The sequence below is a fragment of the Erinaceus europaeus genome, chromosome 18, assembly GCF_950295315.1.
Source record: "Erinaceus europaeus chromosome 18, mEriEur2.1, whole genome shotgun sequence".
In the NCBI taxonomy this organism is placed as follows: Eukaryota; Metazoa; Chordata; class Mammalia; order Eulipotyphla; family Erinaceidae; genus Erinaceus; species Erinaceus europaeus.
In genome coordinates, this window is record NC_080179.1 from 42,560,422 (window position 1) to 42,581,925 (window position 21,504).

General features: G+C 42.5%; 1 pseudogene across 1 annotated transcript; it reads left to right on the plus strand.

Annotated features, from left to right (window-relative positions):
- Positions 1 to 10,640: 10,640 nt before the first annotated feature.
- Positions 10,641 to 11,930, plus strand: LOC103117993 (dual specificity protein phosphatase 7-like; annotated as a pseudogene). Its single transcript, XR_474998.3, has one exon. The product of XR_474998.3 is annotated as a dual specificity protein phosphatase 7-like (transcript).
- Positions 11,931 to 21,504: the final 9,574 nt, after the last annotated feature.

Genomic DNA, 21,504 nt, shown 5'->3' on the forward strand with positions numbered 1-21,504 from the left:
GAAAAAGTGAAGGAGAACGTCCATGCTTAGCTGTCTTCTGAAATTTTAAAATGCTATCCCAAAGACAGACATATTAGGTACCACCTTTTGATTGTTATTCTGTTATTAGCCAATTTAGGCTACTTCCTTTTGTCCTTATGTTCTCTTTTCTTCCTCTTCTCGGGCCTATACCTTCATTCCTACCTCAGGAATCTACTTCATTTCATCTATTAGAGTATTTTAGCAGTCAGACAGAAAAACTGCTGATTTTCAGTTTTCTTGGGGAATTGAGGGCGGGAGTTTCCAAGTCCATCCTACAAAGAACAGAACACTGCAAGTATGCCAGCGAGATGTGAATTGCCAGAAACCACCTGGGAAAAACCCATTTCCAAGGACAAAATGTAGGGTGGTAAGAGCTCATGGTTAAAAATGTTCTGCCCATCAGAAGAGAAAACACAAGTAGAACCTGAACTGGAATTGGCGCACTGCACCAAAGTAAAAGACTCTGGGGTGGGGCAAGGGGGGATAGAGGTCAAAGAAGGATAACTGAGGACCTAGAGGGGGTTGTATTGTTATATGGAAAACTGAGAAATGTTATGCATATACAAACTATTGTATTTACTGTCGAATGTAAAACATTAATTCCCCAATAAATAAATAAATAAGTTCTGCCCTAAATAACCAGGTTGTCGCAAACATGTCTAACTCAGGAAGGAACTAAGCCAAAGAGAAATTGCTACCCAGTTTACAGAGGGAATTGAAGCACACCTATCAATTAGGACAGGTGACACAGACACAGAGGAGAGGAATTGAGAGGGGAGGGCATATGGAGAGACAGAGAGACACCTGCAGCCCTGATTCACTATTTGTGAATCAGGTGGGGTCTAAGGGCTCTAACCTGGGTCCTTGTACACTGTAATGTGAGCACTTAACCAGATTCGACACTGCCTACTCCCCACCCACCATGGGTTTTTATGCATGCATTGTGGGTAAGTACATGTAAAGAGTACTGTTGATTATAAAAGCCCCAACCTGTCAATCAGTGATATAATCTCAAACGCCTCCCAGATTTTTACTTTTAAACACATTCAGTCCTGTACTTCATTCAGCCCTCTCCTAGGAGAGAAACCTTGCTTACTAACACTACAATAAAGCTCTTTGCTTCAAGCTTCTGTGTGTCAATCTTTAAGTCTTTACTGATTCTCACGAGAACTAAAACAGTTATTGGTCCCAAGCCATTCTGCACAGTAGCAAAATTCCATTTTGGAATTTTAACTCATATTCTCTTTCTAAAGAGATTTAAAAAAAACTTTTTTGAGAGAGAGAGAAAGTTTGTTTTTGTTCTAATCTTCCTTATTACTAAAAGCCAAAAGTCTCACACATAAAAGACATGAACTCTGTGTCTCTGGTGTCCGGCCTTTTGGTCCCACATTGTTTTATTCAGCTGGATTCCAACCCATCCTACTACCTAAAATGCCACTTATTTTTACATGTCACATAAGACAGTACCTACAAATAGCATTCTTTTTTTTTTATAATGGTATATATTTTTTTTAATTTTTATTTATTTATTTTCCCTTTTGTTGCCCTTGTCTTTTTTTATTGTTGTTGTAGTTATTATTGTTGTTGTTAATGATGTGGTTGTTATTGGATAAGACAGAGAGAAATGGAGAGAGGAGGGGAAGACAGAGGGGGGAGAGAAAGATAGACACCTGCAGACCTGCTTTACCGCCTGTGAAGCGACTCCCCTGCAGGTTTGGAGCCGGGGACTGGAACCCGGATCCTTACGCTGGTCCTTGCGCTTTGCGCCACCTGCGCTTAACCCACTGCGCTACCGCCCGACTCCCACAAACAGCATTCTTAATTAAACCTAGATATACACCAGGTTCTGTGAGAGAGAGCATATGTTCACACGTATCCATAAACAAGTGCAAAATATATACCTGAAAGTAGAATTACACTAGAGTTTGCAGTGAGTAACCCCCCCAACACTTCCTCTCCACGATTCCAACCTTTGGGTTCATGATTGCTCAACAATTTGTTTGACTTTGTATGTTAACTCTCTTTTCAGCCACCAGGTTCCAGATGCCAGCATGATGCCGGCCAGGCTTCCCTGGACTGAAGACTCCACCAATGTGCCCTAGAGCTCCGCTTCCCCAGAGACCCACCCTACTAGGGAAAGAGAGAGGCAGACTGGGAGTATGGACCGACCAGTCAACGTCCACGTTCAGCGGGGAAGCAATTACAGAAGCCAGACCTTCCACCTTCTGCAACCCACAGCGACCCTGGGTCCATGCTCCCAGAGGGATAGAGAATGGGAAAGCTATCAGGGGAGGGGATGGGATATGGAGATCAGGTGGTGGGAACTGTGTGGAGTTGTACCTCTTCTACCCTATGGTTTTGTTAATTTATCCTTTCTTAAATAAAAAATAAATTAAGAAAAAAAATTAAAATATTTCATTTTACCTACAATTTATATGTTTTATGAAGTACCAGGGCCATTCTAAGTGCCCATAAGACCCAACTCAGCTAAAACTATCTTTCCTGACTCTGAGTTTTAAAGTCACACAACACCCATTAGCATTCCCAGTGCCTCACAAACACCTGAGAGTCTCTTAAAGTCCTTTAAAAGGATAGGAACTCAGAAAACAAATTAGAAAGGCACACCAGAAAAAAAAGGTAACTTAAATTAAAAATACATAAAGTTTTCAAAATACAATAGGGAAACAACATGAGAAAAAAGGGGGGTCTGCAGGTGTCTATCTTTTTCTCCTCCTCTCTGTCTTCTCCTCCTTTCTCAATTTCTCTCTGTCCTATCCAATAACAGCAGCAACAACAACAACAGTAACAGCAGCAGCAACAACAATGGAAACAAAGTTGGCCTCCAGGAGCATTTGTAGTGTAGGCACTGAAGCCCATCGATAAACCCTGGAGGCAAAAATAAATATATTGGATTTTGTAAAAATAAATAAATAAATTAAATTAAAAAGTGGGCAATAGATCAAGAATAGATTTAAGCAGGAATTTCAGCATAAAACGTCATATGGCATACAGCTTATAACACTCCACTTATCATTAGATAAATGCAAATTAGAGGCCTGGTTAAGCTCACATTACCACATGCAAGAACCTAGGTTCAACCCCCCCCCACACCCTGTCCCAGCTACAGGGGGATGCTTCACAAGTGGCGAAGCTGGTCTGTGGCTGTCTAGCTTTCTCTCTCCCTCTGTATTTTCCCTTTCCTCCCTCAAATTTTCTGTCTCTACCCAAGAAATAATGAATAAGTAAATAAATGCAAAGTAAAAACAACATAGATTCAACCTCATACCTGAGAAAATGGCTTACATTAACAGAAACAGGAAATGACAGATATTGACAGGTTATGGAGAATAAAGGACTCTGCTAAATTGCAAACCTGTGTAGCCCCTTAGGAAAGCTTTATGGATATGGAGGGTCCTTAAATAAATAAAAATAGAATTATCCAGCAATACCATGCTTAAGAATTTAACCAAACGCCATGTAAAGACTAATTCAAATGGACCTGTGTACTCCTATGTTCATGGATGTACGATCCAAAAATCGTCAAAGGGTAGAAGAAGCCTATATGTCCATCAGTAGATCACTGGGTAAAGTTAGGGTACATATACTACATGAAATACGACTCCGCAGTCAATAAAGATATTATGTGTGTGCTTTTAGGACAAAATGGATGGAGTTAATTATGCATAGTGAAATAAGAAGTGAAAAACAATTACTGGATGGTTTCCACTCATGTGCAATCTAGAGAAGTGAGGCCAGGCTTCCCTGGACTGAAGACCCCACCAATGTGCCCTGGAGCTGCGCTTCCCCAGAGACCCACCCTACTAGGGAAAGAGAGAGGCAGACTGGGAGTATGGACCAACCAGCCCATGTCCATGTTCAGCAGGGAAGCAATTACAGAAGCCAGACCTTCCACCTTCTGCAACCCACAGCGACCCTGGGTCCATGCTCCCAGAGGGATAGAGAATGGGAAAGCTATCAGGGGAGGGGGTGGGGTATGGAGATTGGGTGGTGGGAATTGTGTAGAGTTGTACCCCTCCTACCCTATGGTTTTGTTAATTTATCCTTTCTTAAATAAAAATAAATTTTAAAAAAACTTGCAAAAAAAAAATAGAAGTAGGCAAACTGGCTCTCACTCAGACTTTGTGAAAACTGTGATGGTTATCCTTGAGAGAACGAGGGCACAGAACTTTGCTGGTGGGTGAAGTGTGGAACTATACCCTGTAATCTTACAATCTGTAAACCACCATTCAACACAAATAAAAAATGTAAGTTGAAAAAAGAAAGAAGAAACCTGACAGCATCGTACACAGTGAAACACCATCTTGTTATACAATTCAGCAACTGCACTCCTAGGGATCTGTCCCAGAGAACTGAAAGCTGATGCACATATACAGCTGTGTGTGAATGCTGACAACAACTTTCTTTCTTCATAATGCTGCAAACTAGAATTCAGCAAGATGTGCTTCAGTGGGTGGACAGGTCAATAGACTCTGATACATCCAGACAATGAAATGTCTCGGCAATAAAAAGAAATTAGCAATTAGGAGGAAAGAGAAAGGCTGAAATGCATATTGCTAAGTGAAAGAAATTGGTCTGAAAATACTACCTATTGTAGAACTCCAACAATTTTAAAGGATGGAAAAGGCAAAACTATAAAAACAGGGAAAATAACAATGTTTGCATGGGATTGGTGGGAGCACAGGGCTGGGGAGGGAGTGTGGGGACTGGAAGAGAAATACATAGAGTCCGGGATCTAGCCAGCTGACTATATAATACATCTCTGGTGGATGCATGACATTATGCACAGGGGCACGAGGTGGTGCACCTAGTTAAGAGAACGGGCGACTATGCATAAGGACCCGGGTTTGAGCACAGACACCCCTGCCTGCAGGGAGATGCTTCATGAGCAGTGAAGCAGGTCATCAGGTGTCTGCCTTTCTCTTTCCCTCTCTGTCTTCCCCTCCCCTCTCCATTTCTATCTGTCCTATAATAAAAATAGAAAACAGTAAGTTAAACAGGGACAGCTGGAGAGGTGGATTCATAGTGCAAGCACTGAACTCCAATGACAAAACCCTGGTGGCAAAAAAAAAAAAAATCATGTTAAGGGAGATAATCCAGAAACAGAAGGATGAATATGGGATGATCTCACTCACAGGCAGAAGCTGAAAAACAAGATCAGAAGGGAAAACACAAAGCAGAACTTGGACTAGAGTTGGTGTATTGCACCAAAGTAAAAGACTCTGGGGTAGATGGAGAGGTGGGTTCAGGTCCTGGAACATGATGGCAGAGGAGGATCTAGTGGGGGTTCTGTGGAAAACTGGGAAATGTTTTGCATGTACAAACTACTGTATTTTACTGTCCACTGTAAACCATTAATCTCCCAATAAGGAATTTTTTTTAATGTAGAAAATCCCTACATGGCATTATGCACTTGGCAAAAACCCACAGAACACAACACAAAGAAAGAACAAATATTTGCAAACTGTAGACTTTAGTAGATAGTTATGCATCAATATTAGTTCACTGATCATAACACAAGTACCATACCAGCTAATAAGAGGAAATTGAGATAATCAGGGAGATAGAGAGGGTATATGTCTTTCTGCAAAAGTTTCCTTCAAATCTAAAATTAGTCTATTAGATAAAACCTATCAATTAAAATAAAACATCTTTATTTTTTTCAATGCAGATGTCTGTGTTGTATCTTTTGAGGCCTTCAGTGCTGAGACTGGGTCTGTGAATTTGCACTTTGACAAGCTCCCATGAGAAACTACTGCAGATCTCAACAGGGCTTCTAGAATATTCCTGTTAATTCTGCCTTCTATCGTTCACTATTATTTCTCACGCCCTTGAGTATTTCCCTGAATGTCTTTATAAGCTGTCTGGAAAGAGTCCCATGCAACAAGTTTCTATTTTTAATTATTTTTTATTTTTTTATTTTATTTATAAAAAGGAAACACTGACAAAACCATAGAATAAGAGGGGTACAACTCCACACAGTTCCCACCACCAGAACTGCATATCGCATCCCCTCCCCTGATAGCTTTCCTATTTTTTAAACCTCTGGTACTATGGACCAATGGTCATTGTGGGATGCAGAAGGTGGAAGGTCTGGCTTCTGTAATAACTTCCCCACTGAATATGGGTGTTGACAGGTCGATTCATACTCCCAGCCAGCCTCTCTCTTTCCCTAGTGGGGCGGGGTTCTGGGGAATCAGAGCTCCAGGACACATTGGTGGGATTGTCTGTCCAGGGAAGTCTGGTTGGCATCATGCTGACATCTGGAACCTGGTGGCTGAAAAGAGAGTTAACATATAAAGCCACAAAAATTGTTGACTAATCATGAAACTAAAGGCCAGAATAGTGCATATGAAGAGTTGGCGGGGGGGGGGGGGTGTCTCCATTTTGTGGATAGCTAATAGGGACATTTTAGTTATGTTTCAAAGGCCTTGTGTCTATAATATTTTTTTTTTCCCCTGAGCCTGAAATCTGATATGCAGGTGGATCTAAGTTATTGTCTGGGAAGATGATGTCATGGCTAAAATAAAAGACTAGAAAGCTGGGTCAAATATGGAAAAGGTGTATAAATATAGTTAACTGTAAACTCCATCGATTTGATGTGATCTGGGGCCTATATTCAGCTTAGGATCCTATGTAACCTCTGCATCCTATAGATCTGAGCTCACATTCTGTGGTCATGAGTAGGGACACTCCAAGCTGCCCCAGTATTCAGGCCCATCTTCCTCAGGTGTAGCATTGAGTTTATTGTCTATCCTCCCTACGGAAGATGGAACGTTCTCTACTGTTGTTGATCCAAGTTGAGGGCAAGGTCCTATGGGGGCCCACAAAGGGCACTATTTTGTTGTTCCTGATAGAGATGACCAGTAACCATGGAGAAAGGGATGGGATTCATTCAAAGTCTAGGCCCATCATGACTGGAAATCTCAGGACTCCCTGACTAGGGCCTCAGCCTGATAGTGACTAGACAGTCATTGTTAAAGTATGCCAGTTTCTTGCCCTTATTCAGCTTTTGCAGTCCTTGCTTTGATAAGATTAGCTTTGCAATGAGTGAGGGAAGTGTAATAGAAAGTAGATGAGGAAGGTTTCTAAGTCTAAGTAGACACTATTTCATTATGAACTTTATACTGACTCACTGCAGACTGTCGTGTACTTTTGCCTTCAGGTATATATTTTGCTCTAATTTATGGATACATGTGAACCTGTGCTCTGAGGTGCAGGAAAGCCTGAGCCTGAGCAAATGAGCCGTGTTGACCCAGGTCAGGGTGTGTGCAGATTGGATGGGCCAGTGGAGACCTTGACGTAAAGGACACCTATACCTGCCAACACCCCATAGAAACTTATTTTTTTTCTCACCAGGGTTATCACTGGGGTTTGGTGCCTGTACGATGCTGAATCAACCCACCACTCCCTACTGATGACACTCCCTCCACATTAAAAAAAAAAAAAAAAAAAAAAAACTAGGACAGAGAGAAATTGAGAGGGGAAGGAGAGACAAATAGAGAGACAGATTCCTATGGACCTCCTTCAGGACTCTTGTCAAGTGGAGTCCATCCAACTAGGAGCTTGAACCTGGGTCTTACTGTTTTCAAAGGCACCACCACCCTGGCCCCCTACGTTTTATGAGTTGGAATAAGAATCTGCAATTCCTCCAGTCTCTGGTCCTAAAGCAAAGTGGAGAGGGAGAGGGAAAACACCTTCCTTTGGCTGGAGGCCAGATGAACTTAGCTTTGCTCCCTGAGTCAGTCTGAAACTCCTCCCACCTCACCTTGCTCTCTCCAGCTGCTCTGCTGCCCTGGATGCCTGCAGCCAGGCAGAGTAACCCTGCCAGGAAATTAAATTCAACAATGCCAGAGACAAACACAGGGCGAGTGGGCAGTCTCTGGTGTAGCACTACTAGGTGCAGCTACACAGGGCTCTGCACTGGTCCAGGTCATAAGTAGAGCAATGGAGGTAATGGCAGGCTTCAAGATTGATGTAGGTGGGTGGGGCAAAGAGCATGATAGTTATGCAAAAATACTTCATGCCTGAGGCATCAAAGGTCTCAGGTTCAATCTGGCAAAAAAAGAAAAGGAGAGGCAAAGAGAGAAGAGAAAAGAAGAGGAGAGGAGAGGAGAGGAGAAAGGAGAGAAGAGGAGAGGAAGGAGTGAAAGGAAAGAGAGGAAGGAAGGAGAAGGAGAGGAGAGGAAAGAAGAAGAGAGGAGAGGAGAGGAGAGGAGAGGAGAGGAGAGGAGAGGAGAGGAGAGGAGAGGAGAGGAGAGAAGAAAGAAAGAAAGAAAGAAAGAAAGAAAGAAAGGAGGAGAAAGATGATAAAGAAAGAAGGAGAGGAAGGAAGGAGAGGAAAGAAGGAGAGGAGAGGAAAGAGGAGAGGAGAGGAGAGGAGAAAGAAAGAAGGAGAGGAAGGGAGGAGAAGGACAGGAGAGGAAAGGAGAGAGGAGAGGAGAGGAGAGGAGAGGAGAGAGAAGAGAGAGGAAGGAAGGAAGGAAGGAAGGAAGGAAGGAAGGAAGGAAGGAAGGAATTTATGTGGAAGATTGGAGCCAAAACACTTGTAGGAATTAACACATGTGGTGGATATTATTGAGTGAGGAATTCTTACCAGTATCTGAGCAGTGTCTCTAACAATTATCCATTTGTAAGGTTATAAATTGTAGGGGTAGGGGCTGGGTGGTGGCAATCCCGGTTGAGTGCATGTTACAGTGCTCAAGAACCAGGGTTCCAGCCCCTGATGCCCACCTGCAAGAGGAAAGCTTTGCGTGCAAGTGGTGAAGCAGGTCTGCAGGTCTCTCTCTCTCTCTCTCCCCCTCTATTCGCCCCCCTTTCCTCTCAATTTCTGGCTGTCTTTCTCCAATAAGTAAATAAAAATAATTTAAAATTGGGAGTTGGGCGGTAGTGCAGCGGGTTAAGCGCTGGAGAGGACTTCTTCCTCCACACCTCACTCCACCCCGCACCCCAGCCTGTTAGGAGCTGAAGAAGGACTGAGGTTCCTGGGATCTTCTTTGAGACTCTTGGAGCACTTTTTTTTTTTCTAAAAATTCTATTTCCATTTTAAAAGCACTGAGGGGAAAAATGTCTTCAGGTATTCACATGACACATAAAAACAAGTCTGGCTCCAGCTGCTAGGCCAGAAAAGCACTGGGTAACTCCTATCTATTATTTTCTCATTGTTTTTGTGGGCAAAAACAATGTCCCTTGGGCCTGGAGAGGAAACACTGATTCCTTTCTGTGTTCCAAGGTGTCTGATTACCTCAGGAAGTGAGTCAGAAGAAAATGCTACCTGGAGCACCTTCTCTTGCCCATACTGCAGCCTTTGCAACCCAGAGCCTGGAAGGAAGGAGTAAAGGAATGGTATTGCTCAGACACAGCTATTAATTAAAACTAAGTGTTGACCACCTAAGTGTTAAGAGTCAGTGGTGATTATGGTGGTTAATCAGCCTGCAAAGGGCAGTAAGTAACTCTCACATTCTGCTGCTTAAGGAGAAATGTCAGGGATCCTCACTGAATGTGAAAGTCTCAGAGGTCCTTGCTGCTTAACACACTTGCCTACCAGAAAACACTTGGGCATTTTTCATTTTAGACTGTTTTCATTCTTACAACATTTAAAACTCTCTCCAACTGAGAAAAAAAAAAAAAACACTTAAAATCGCATAATCCTAGGCTACACATTTGTAATTCACCAGCTCATTATTATGAACCTTGGTGCAAACAGGGTCAGAATCAAGCCTTCTGTCTTTGGGATATGAACGATATTTCAGGTAACTAAATAATTAATGGGAGAAAAAAATCCTTATTCTAGAAGAGTACTAATTCTAGAAGAGTACTACCTAATGATCGGGAATGAGAAAGTCACAGAAATCACCATACTGCAATATCTAATAAAGTCAATGATTACGAGTGGCTTCAGAACTGCACATGAAAGTTTCATGGAGATTTTTACATGTGTTTTCTGTTGTTGTTGTTTTCTAGAATTGTTTTTCTTTTTTTCTTGTTTCTTTTTTTACTAATTTATTTATAAAATGGAAATACTGACAAGACCATAGGATAAGAGGGATACAACTCCGCACAATTCCCACCACTGTATCCCATCCCCTCCCCTGATAGTTTTCCTATTTTTTAACCCTCTGGGAGTATGGACCCCAGGTCATTATGGGATGCAGTAGGTGGAAGGTCTGGCTTCTGTAATCGTTTCCCCGCTGAACATGGGCATTGATGGGTCGATCCATACTCCGAGCCTCTCTCTCTTTCCCTAGTGGGGCAGGGCTCTGGGGAGGTGAGGCTCCAGGACACATTGTTGGGGTCATCTGCCTAGTAAGGTCTGGTGGCATCACATGTATTTTTTTTAACAATACCTGAATCCAAGTTATCAGCTCTACTCTTAACAGAAATGAGGCAAACTAATGCCATGTTTCTTGAGGCAGCAATGCAATATGAAGCAACTACCATATCGCATATGAAAAAATAATTTCATCAGAAATAATATTCATCTAAAAATCACAGTGGTATATGTAGCTTATAAGTATACCACTGTTGGGCGCCCGGAGACTTGGCTGGGGCGCAGTCCCAGGGCAGGGCTGCCTGGCCCTGACCCCGGGCCGCCTGCGCTCCCCATGAAAACCCAGCTCCTTGGCCCCACAGCGCGGGCGCCCATGTCTGCTTCTGGCGCGGCAGCGGCGGCTGTGGCTGCTGGGGGCACCAGGGCGGGGCCGGAGCCCGGTGCGGGGTCCCGGGTGGGCGCGGCGGCGGTAGCGGCCATACCGTGCAAGAGTGCCTAGGGGCTGCAGGAGGAGCTGGAGGCGCGCGGCGGCGCGTCACTGCTGCTGCTAGACTGCCGGCTGCAGGAGCTCTTCAAGTCATGGCACATAGAGATGGCCATCAACCTGGCCAGCCTGGGCCTCATGCTGAGCCGCCTGCACAAGGGCAACCTGCCCATCCGCTCCATCATCCCCAACCACATTGACAAGGAGCGCTTCGCCAAGCGCTGCAAGGCGGCCACCGTGCTGCTGTACAACGAGGCCATGGCCGAGTGGCAGCAGGAGCCCGGCGTCCCTGCCTCGGTGCTCGGCCTGCTACTGAAGAAGCTACGGGACGATGGCTGCCAGGCCTACTACCTCCAAGGTGGTTTCAACAAGTTCCAGATCGAGTACTCTGAACACTGCGAGACCAACGTGGATAGCTCGTCCTCGCCCAGCGGCTCACCGCCCACCTCAGTCCTGGGCCTGGGGGGCCTGCGCATCAGTTCTGACTGCTCGGATGGTGAGTCGGACCGAGAGCTGCCCAGCAGTGCCACTGAGTCAGATGACAGCCCCGTGCCATCCAGCCAACTGGCCTTTCCCGTCCAGATCTTGCCTTACCTCTACCTCGGTTGCGCCAAGGACTCTATCAACCTGGACGTGCTCGGCAAGTACGGCATCAAGTACATCCTCAATGTCACGCCCAACCTTACCAACGCCTTCGAGAACAGTGGCGAGTTCACCTACAAGCAGATCCCCATCTCGGACCACTGGAGCCAGAACCTTTCCCAGTTTTTCCCCCGAGGCCATCAGCTTCATTGACGAGGCCCGCTCCAAGAAGTGTGGGGTCCTGGTGCACTGCCTGGCAGGCATCAGCCGCTCTGTGAAGGTCATCGTGGCTTACCTGATGCAGAAGATGAACCTGTCGCTCAATGACGCCTACGACTTTTTCAAGAGGAAAAAGTCCAATATTTCACCCAACTTCAACTTCATGGGGCAGCTGCTGGACTTCGAGCGGACGCTGGGGCTGAGCAGCCCGTGCGACAACCACACCCCCAGTGAGCAGCTCTACTTCTCCACACCCACCAACCACAACCTGTTCCGGCTCAACACCCTGGAGTCCACATGAGGCTGGGAGCCAGGGGGCCAGTCCTCCACGGGGCAGCCCACCACTCCTGCTCCCTCTGGCCTAAGCTGTTGCCTGGCCTCAGACTAATGGGTGACAGCTTCTCTCGACACCCTGGGGAGGTGGGCCCACAGCCTCAGCCGCCCTCAGCAGGACTTTGTGGAGGGTCCAGGGCTCTCAGGAGCATGGCTCTGGGAGTGGGGGGGGGGGGTGACTTATCCTTGTTCAGGTCACTCCTTTCCGCTGAAGACCCAGTCTGTTTGGCTGGTGTTTTGTTTTATTTTAGTTTTTTAAACACATTCATGTACCTGAGTTTACTTTCTAATTTTGGCAGGTAAATCCAAGCTCCATGGAGCACAGAATGTTCAAATACTTCTTGACTTTTTCTTGTTTTTTAAAATGAAAGTGTTATTTTCAAGCTACATGCAACAAACAAATTGTACAAACCAGTATTTCATCCTTTCTTGATCTCGCAAGAGAGAGAAAAGTATTCTGTTTCGTTTTCTATTTCAAATATCGGGGGGGGGGGTTGTTATTTTTTTTAATGGAAAAGACAAACCCCATGTTGATCTTGACCAAATGCATTTTGCACATGTATGAAGCCTCTGTTTCTTGCAGCGGGCCCTTCTCGAGGGGCGGTCTGATGCTCTGCCACCATGGGACCCCCCAATCAGCCCACAGCTCCTACCCTCGCTCCCCCCCCCCACTTGGCAGTGCAGTGCAGTGCAGTGCAGTGCAGTGCAGTGCAGTGACGGAGCCACGTTGTGGCTGCCTGCCTGGAGGATGGCCTTTGCTTCTGGGTCCCTACAGACTCCCACAGGCAGGTGGGAGGTCCTGCCAGGTCCTGCTGGAGGTGGGGCCACAGGACACTGCCAAGCTGGTATCATTAGTCCCTGTTCAGGCCTGGGCCCGGTGCCCTGGGCCCTTTTCAGCAGCACCGACTACCTTTGTTTCTGTCTCTCTCTGTTATAAAGGAGAGTAGAGACTCAGTGGCCAGAAAAGCTTCGGGGGGGGGGGGGGGGGAGGGGGGGGACGGCCCTGTCTCCTGAGGTTTCTCTCCTCCATCCTGGCTGTTGCTTGGAGTCAACTGCCACTCCCAGCCCCCGGCCTGTGGAAGGCTGCCTTGGTCTCGTTGCCCAGGCCTTCTGCCAGGAAGCTCATACCCATTGCTGCAGTCCCAGGGCAGAGGCAGAAGGGGTGAGAATGGACTTGTAAAAGGGGTGCGGAGCTGCCCACCCCTAGTTCTCACAGAACAAAACCACGGATTCCGTTACCCCCCTCCAGTTTCCTTCCTTCAGCCTCACTTCTCCTAGGTGTCTGGACTACATGGGGCCTGGGAGGGGTGAGCAGCCAGGCCACAGAGGCGGCCAGCCCTCTGCAGGTGATCAGGCCACGGAGACTCTGCCCACTGCATCTTACCTCACAGAGTTGTTTTCAGGGATTCTTTCGGGCATCGGATTCAGATCTTACCACAGTCGAGAAATTGACAAAAAACAAAAAAAACTTCCATCCTGTACATGGTTCTCTTTCTCTTTTTTACTTAAAAAAAAAAAAAAAACACCAGAAAGATGCATCAGACTTGTATAAATGAGGGTATACCAAGAGGGTAGCTGGTTTTGCTTTATGATCTTAATGAAGGAAAATTTGTGAATATATATATATATATATATATATATATATATATATATATATATCCCGAGCCAGCAATGGGACTTTGTTTATATTGCAAATAAACATTATTTTTTCTTTTTTTAAAAAAGAAGTATACCACTGTAATCTTATGATCTTTGTAAACCACTACTAAATCACTACTAAAAATAGAATTAAATTAAAAGTTTAGTCTATCTAAATATTTAAAGAATTTAGTCTTAGGTATTTGTAAATTTAAATAAAGCAGAAATTGTATCTTTAAGTGCAGACATAAAAAAAAATCACATCTGTGAATCATGAAAATTTAAGGAAAATGACTAAGTTGGAAAGCATATAAAGGACCTGGGAGTAAATATTTAGGATCAGTTGTTAATGTGGAAAAACAGATGAGATACTAGAAAAAGGTTCATTAAGTATATCACTTAGAGTTTTGAAGACACAACACAGATTGTTAGTGCAAAAGTTCAGCAAAAGAATTTCATTCTGTTCCAAGTCAAAAATGGATACTTCAAGTTGAGTCCCATTAGGGGAGAATGGCAGTGGATTAGGTAATGTGTTATAGACACAGTGTCTCAATACAATGATGAGAAAATGTGCTTTTTAAAGCAATATCAAAATCAGAATTGAAGTGATAAGAAATTAAAGGAATTTGAAATGTATCCTATAATATGCTACACTTCTAAAATCCTAGTTGCTGAAAGCTTCTAGTAGTCAATACTACATCGATAACAGAGTCAACCTTCAGGAGATCAGTCCATTCTGAATAGTGGGAAAATAATTTGTAACCTAGGAAGTGCCCCCAGGCCACAGGAAGTCTACTAATGAATAAATAGGGCTGAATGAAGCTGTTTTTCTCTGTACATCATGTCAAGAACAGTGATGATAAATATGGATGCAATTTTGAACTGTCTGGTGTGTTTTCAGAGTTTGGAAGCTTTTGAAGAGATCTGATTAATTTAACATGTCAAACCCAGTGGTGAGTGAGTTCAATTTATCAAAAGAACAATTAGTCAAGGTAATAAATTAGCATGAGCTATGGTCACATGTAAGGTTGTGTTCAGTTCTGATAGATAATAAAGCACTTCTCCTACTACTGTTGAACTTGCTCCTTTGTTATAAGAATGGTTTCTGTGCCATAATCTCTTCATTTACACAAGAGCTTAGCATAAGCTTCCATCACTTCTCACCTGAAACAATGAAAAATCCCCTTAATTCGTTTCTCTTAAGTCACTCATTGACCTGTCTGCTATTCATATTTTATTCACCAGATATGTCAGGACCACAAAACTCTTTGAAAGGTCCCATGGATATTCCATTGCACTTGAAATAGACAAATTAGGCAAGCATGTCCCCAAAGTTACAGTCCCGAATGCTCCTTCAGACCATTTCCCCACATTCTTTGTCTTTTTTTTTTTTTTTTTGTAATTTCTTGGCATATGTTTTGCTATGCCTACCCTTGAGACTTTTTTTTTTTAATTTCTTTATCAGGGAATTAATGTTTTAAATTCGACAGTAAATACAATAGTTTCTACATGCATAACATTTGCCAGTTTTCCATATAACAATACAACCTCCACTAGGTTCTTTATCATCCTTTTTGGACCTGTATCCCCCCCCCCCAGACCCCAGAATCTTTTACTTTGGTGCAATATGCCAATTCCAGTTCAGGTTCTACTTGTGTTTTCTCTTCTGATCTTATTTTTCAACTTCTGCCTGAGAATGAGATCATCCCATATTCATCCTTCTGTTTCTGACTTATTTCACTTTCTCTCTAATTATAAGTGGTGTCCACACAGATTAAGGTCATGATTACTTTTTCCTATGACCACTCTAAGTTTCCTCAGTGGACTTTGATATCTTTTCTCTCCTACAATCTAATCTACATGATTTTCAAGTGGGTTTTCATTAAGACAGATCATGTGAGTCATTAAATACCACCTGTAACACACCAGGTTCAGAGGACAAGGACCCAGGTTGGAGCCCCCTGGCTCTCCACCTGCAGGAGGAGGTCACTTGGCAAGTGATGAAGCAGGTCTACAGGTGTCTATCTTTCTCTCCCCCTCCTTTCTCTATTTCTGTCCTATCCAAAAAAAAAAAAAGAAATTCCTCTAGTGCTTTTTCATCACATTCAGAATAAACCTGCAAAGATCCTGCATGTCTGCCCTTCTATCAGGAGTTTCTGTGTGTCCACAGGTTCAAGAGAAATCTGAGCTAATTGCTGTCAAGAAGACCAGGGAAATGAAATGGAAAACATATGAGAAAAATCAACCCACATCTTCTCTGACATACAACTTATCACAAGACTGAATAACCAGTAAATAATATTTAAATGTTTTATTTTTAAATATGAAGAAAAAGCACAAAGGTAATCAGTTAAAAACTGTTGAGCATCATTGTCTCGGGAGTAAGAATGCATAATAATAATAATGAGAACCGAAAAGGGAAACTTACTTTTTTTCTTAATCTGAATCTTATAGCAATATTTGTGTATTAATGCATATATACCTATTATTTTCACAAAGTAGGATGAAATCTTGAAAATAATATATAGCAATAAAATGCAGTAAAGAACAGAAGAAAAGGAGTCAGAAAACTGCCTGATTTTCAAACATAAACACAGAACCAGGAATATGCTGGTATTGACTGTGTACAGACAGTGAACTTCTGGAGAAAGGTAAGATGTGCAAGGACCACTATGAGTTGCCTAGGCAATGAGACTCCCTACTAATGATAGAAACTCTACATTGTGAAAATGAACATGTGAGTTAATTAAACAGTAATCAGGGGCAAAGCAGCATAGGACATAAACAAGCCGCATTTTGGTAGAAGGTCAGTGGAGGGTTGCAGGAAGGATGTTCCAAGTCAAAAGATGCAGTAATGAAGGAAAAAAGTTGAGTTGCTGAACTAAGCCTGCTTGCTGGAGTTTTCTATGGAGCTTAAATATGTCATCTTCTTCTAATTTTAGTGAAATCAGTGTTTGTAATAAAATAAATATTCTATGGTTCTAGAATGACTTACTTCTGTGGCTGTAGTTGACATGCCTTTGGAGAGATTCCTTGGAGCACTAGAATAAAAGAACCTAAATTCAAGTGAATTTAAATTCAACCCCTAGTTTCACATTTGTCTTTGCCAGTTTCTGTTATTTGTTAATTGACCGGTCGACCTATGTTGAATGAGTGAATGGATAGTTTTATTCAGTGGTTTGGGTCATTGGGTTAAAAGGACCCTTTCGAGTTCTTGTCTAGCCAGACTCAAGTGAAGCACCAAGGGCTTCCAACAGAGCTCAACTATAGGAAGATACTGTTCCCCCCACCCACCCAATTCCACAGGCACACATACCAGCAATGCCACCACACTGCCCCCTGGACTGAGGGTTAAGAGCTATCAAAAATCAGTTGTTTCTCTCCTGGATGGATGTAGTCACTTGCTAATGAAACTCAATAAAAGCCTATCCATGTTTGCTGGAGCTGGCAAACATTCTCCCTGTGGAAAACTGAAACTTAAACTCCAATCCATTTAAGTAAACACATCAATACCTACGTCTCTATATCTGTGCACTTTGACATAGGAGCTGCTACTCTCTGGTGTCACAAGCAATCAGCAGCGACATGATCAGAGGGGAACTCCAGCTCAGGACCGCTTTCCTTTTCAACTAACCGTGAATCAGAGGGAGTTTTTTTTTAATTATATTTGTTACTCAGAAAAGACATTATTTCCAGAAATACATTGCAACAGCTCAAAAACATTGTATAAGAAGGTAATAACAAGTCCACAAAATAATGCACTGGTTTTTTTTGTCTAAGCAGACTACCCAGGCTCAAGACTCACTACCACCACGTTCAATTCTATGGTGTCTTTCCTTCTGTCTTTAAAGTCTCTATGTTTCTATCTGAAAAAAATTTCTCCTGAGTCTGCCGGGCCTTAAGCCAGTGCCCCCCCTAGCTGCCCTCCATCCTCCATTGCTGACACTGTGGCCTATTTACATAATCATTGTTTTGCCTGAAAGATTCTCCACCCATTCCTTTGATCTATCTTCTTTCTACCTCAAGACCTGCCCTGCCTGCAGGGTGCATTAATCCTGCCAGTTAAAACCCTAGCAACCGTTGCTATGGAAGCTTTCTACCTTCCTGCTCTTTCTTTTCTCCACCTCCTTTCCCAGCCATCTCAGTTCCTGACTTGCCACTTCTGGTTTTACCCTATAAAGCCCACTTCTGTTCCTGGTTTTGCTCTCTTTTCTCTCCCCGTCCCGATCAGGAGAAGGGCTCACATGCAGAGCAGGAGGTGACCATTGCAGTTTGGCACTACATGGCTTAACCCACTGTGCTTACACCCGACTCTGGAGCTCCCACATGAATAAATATTTGTATTGCTACTACCATGGGCCAAATTTCTGGTCTCTCTCCCACGAAGCTAGCCTGGCATGGGTCAGAAAAGTCTGGCTATGATTTAAAAAAAAAAGGTGATACTGATAGTGATCATAATTACTAATGGGGCATGGGTGTGATGTAGGAGAATCAGGATATCATTGATATGAGAACCTTACAGCAGCAGGGAGTCACTGAGTAAGCCTTTCCAAGCCAGAACCACCGATCCTTCATTCTTGACATGTAAAATACAGAATGAAAACCCCATATATAAATTGTGATCTTAAGAATGGTAGAATGTTTCATAAAAGGTAAACCAGCATGCAGGTAGCCATTTTGTTAAATATAATTCCCTCTAACATCTGAGTTGGGTTATAAAATAAACATCCAGTTAGAGATCTAGTGCTCAGTGTCAGAGAAAGATGACAGCTTAGTGGGGATCATCTTGGGGGAATGTGAAAATGTACACCAGTGACAACAACACTGTAATCAATATTTTCTCAAAACAGTGAAGTTAGAAAACACACACATATTAATGAGCTAGAATATAACAGTCCTGAGATTATAAAACACAAACAAATCACATTTTGTGGACATGGAAAATTGAAGTGCATAGGAGGATGAAAGAAAATTAAACTATGAAAACATTTTACCAGTATTCTTCTGTCAGTGACCTTTAAAGTTCTCCCAACAATCATCTGCTTGTTGCTGGTTGTCCAGCCTCATTACCTCACCTGAGTGCTCAAACACCATGCCACTGTGCCTTAGACTGTGGGTAGTGACCGATTAATGAATTGTCATCCATTTAATAGCCATGACTAGCATGTTAAAAATGAAATAGCTTTTTCTTGTTGTTTAATATGTGATTGTATGGTTATAAGTTTCACTCTTAATACTGCTTTAGCTGTGTCCCAAATATTTTGATAGGTTGTGTCTTACTGCACACCTCAAGGACTTAGAGGAAGAGGAACAAAGGAACCCTAAAGCAACCAGAAGGACAGAAATCACTAAAGTTAGAGCAGAAATAAACAACATCGAAAATAAAAGAACAATACAAAAGATCTGTGAAGACAGATGTTGGTTCTTTGAAAGATTAAACAAAATTGACAAACCCCTAGCCAGACTCACCAAACAAAAAAGAGAGAAGACTCAAATTAATAGAATTGTAAATGATGCAGGAGATATCACAACTGACACCACAGAAATCCAGAAAATCATGCAAAACTTCTATGAAGAACTATACACCACCAAGCTAGAGAATCTGGAAGAAATGGACCACTTCCTAGAAACATATGCCCTTCCAAAACTGAACCAAGAAGAACTACAAAACCTAAATGCACCAATCACAGAAAAAGAAATTGAAAATGTTATTAAGATCTCCCCAACAACAAAAGTCCTGGACCAGATGGCTTCACAAAGGAATTCTACAAAACCTTCAGGAAACAGTTAGTACCCATACTTCTTAAGCTATTCCATAAGATTGAAGAAACTGGAATACTCCCTTCCACCTTTTATGAAGCCAACATCACCCTGATACCAAAAGCTGATAGGGACAGAACAAAAAAAGGAAAACCACAGACCAATATCTCTGATGAACATAGATGCCAAAATATTAAACAAGATCTTGGCCAACCGGATACAACAGCACATCAAAAAGATTGTTCATCATGACCAAGTGGGATTCATCCCAGGAATGCAAGGCTGGTTCAACATCCATAAGTAAATCAATGTCATTCACCACATCAATAAAAGCAAAGCCAAAAACCACATGATTATCTCAATAGATGCAGAGAAAGCCTTTGACAAAATTCAACACCCATTCATGCTCAAAACTCTACAAAAAATGGGAATAGATGGGAAATTCCTCAAGATAGTGGAATCCATATAGCAAACCTACAGCCAACATCATACTCAATGAACAGAAGCTGAAAGCATTCCCCCTCAGATTGGGGACTAGACAGGGATGTCCACTGTCACCATTACTTTTCAGCATAGTACTGGAAGTTCTTGTCATAGCAGTCAGGCAAGAGAAAGAAATCAAAGGAATATAGATTGGAAAGAAAGAAGTCAAGCTCTCACTATTTGCAGATGATATGATAGTATACATAGGAAAACCTAAAGAATCCAGCAGAAAAACACTGGAAGTTATTAGGCAATATAGCAAGGTTTCAGGCTACAAAATCAATGTACAAAAATCAGTGGAATTTCTTTATGCAAACACTAAATCTGAAGAAGAAGACATCCAGAAATCACTCTCATTTACTGTTTCAGCAAATTCAATAAAATACCTAGGAATAAAGTTGACCAAAGAAGTGAAAGACTTGTATACTGAAAAACTATGAGTTGCTACTCAAGGAAATAGAAAATGATACCAAGAAATGGAAAGACATTCCATGTTCATGGATTGGAAGAATAAATATCATCAAAATGAATATTCTCCCCAGAGCCATATACAAATTTAATGCAATACCCATCAAAGTTCCATCAAGCTTCTTTAAGAGAATAGAAAAAATACTGCAGTCATTTATCTGGAACCTGAAAACACCTAGAATTGGAAAAAACCATCTTGAGGAAAAGAAACAGAAATGTAGGCATCACACTCCCAGATCTCAAACTATATTATAAAGCCATCATCATCAAAACAGCATGGTACTGGAACAAAAATAGGCACACAGATCAGTGGAACAGAATTGAAAGCCCATATCTAAATCCCCACACCTATGGACATCTAATCTTTGATAAGGGGGCCCAGAGTATTAAATGAAAGAAGGAGGCTCTCTTCAATAAATGGTGCTGGAAAAACTGGGTTGAAACATGCAGAAGAATGAAATTGAACCACTTTATCTCACCAGAAACAAAAATCAACTCCAAATGGATCAAAGACCTGGATGTTAGACCAGAAACAATCAAATACTTACAGGAAAACATTGGTAAAACACTTTCCCACCACACCTCAAGGACATCTTTGATGAAATAAACCCAATTGCAAGAAAGACTAAAGCAGAAACAAACCAATGAGACTACATCAAATTGAAAAGCTTCTGCACATCCAAAGAAACTATTAAACAAACAAAGAGACCCCTCACAGAATGGGAGATCTTCACATGCCATACATCAGACAAGAAACTAATCATCAAAATATACAAAGACCTCAGCAAACTTATCACCAAAAAAGCAAATGACCCCATTCAAAAATGGGCAGAGGATATGAACAAAACATTTACCTCAGAGGAGATCCAAAAGGTTAACAAATATATGAAAAACTGCTCCAGGTCACTGATTTTCAGAGAAATGCAAATTAAGACAACATTGATATACCACCTCACTCCTGTAAGAATGGCATACATCAAAAAGGACAGCAGCAACAAATGCTGGAGAGTCTGTGGGGACATAGGAATCCTTTTGCATTGCTGGTGGGAATGTAAATTGGTCCAGCCTCTGTGGAAAGCAGTCTAAAGAACTCTCACAAGGCTAGACATGGACCTTCCATATGATCCAGTAATTCCTCTCCTGGGGTTATACCCCAAGGACTCCATAACACCCAACCAAAAAGAGATGTGTACTCCTATGTTCATAGCAGCACAATTCATAATAGCTA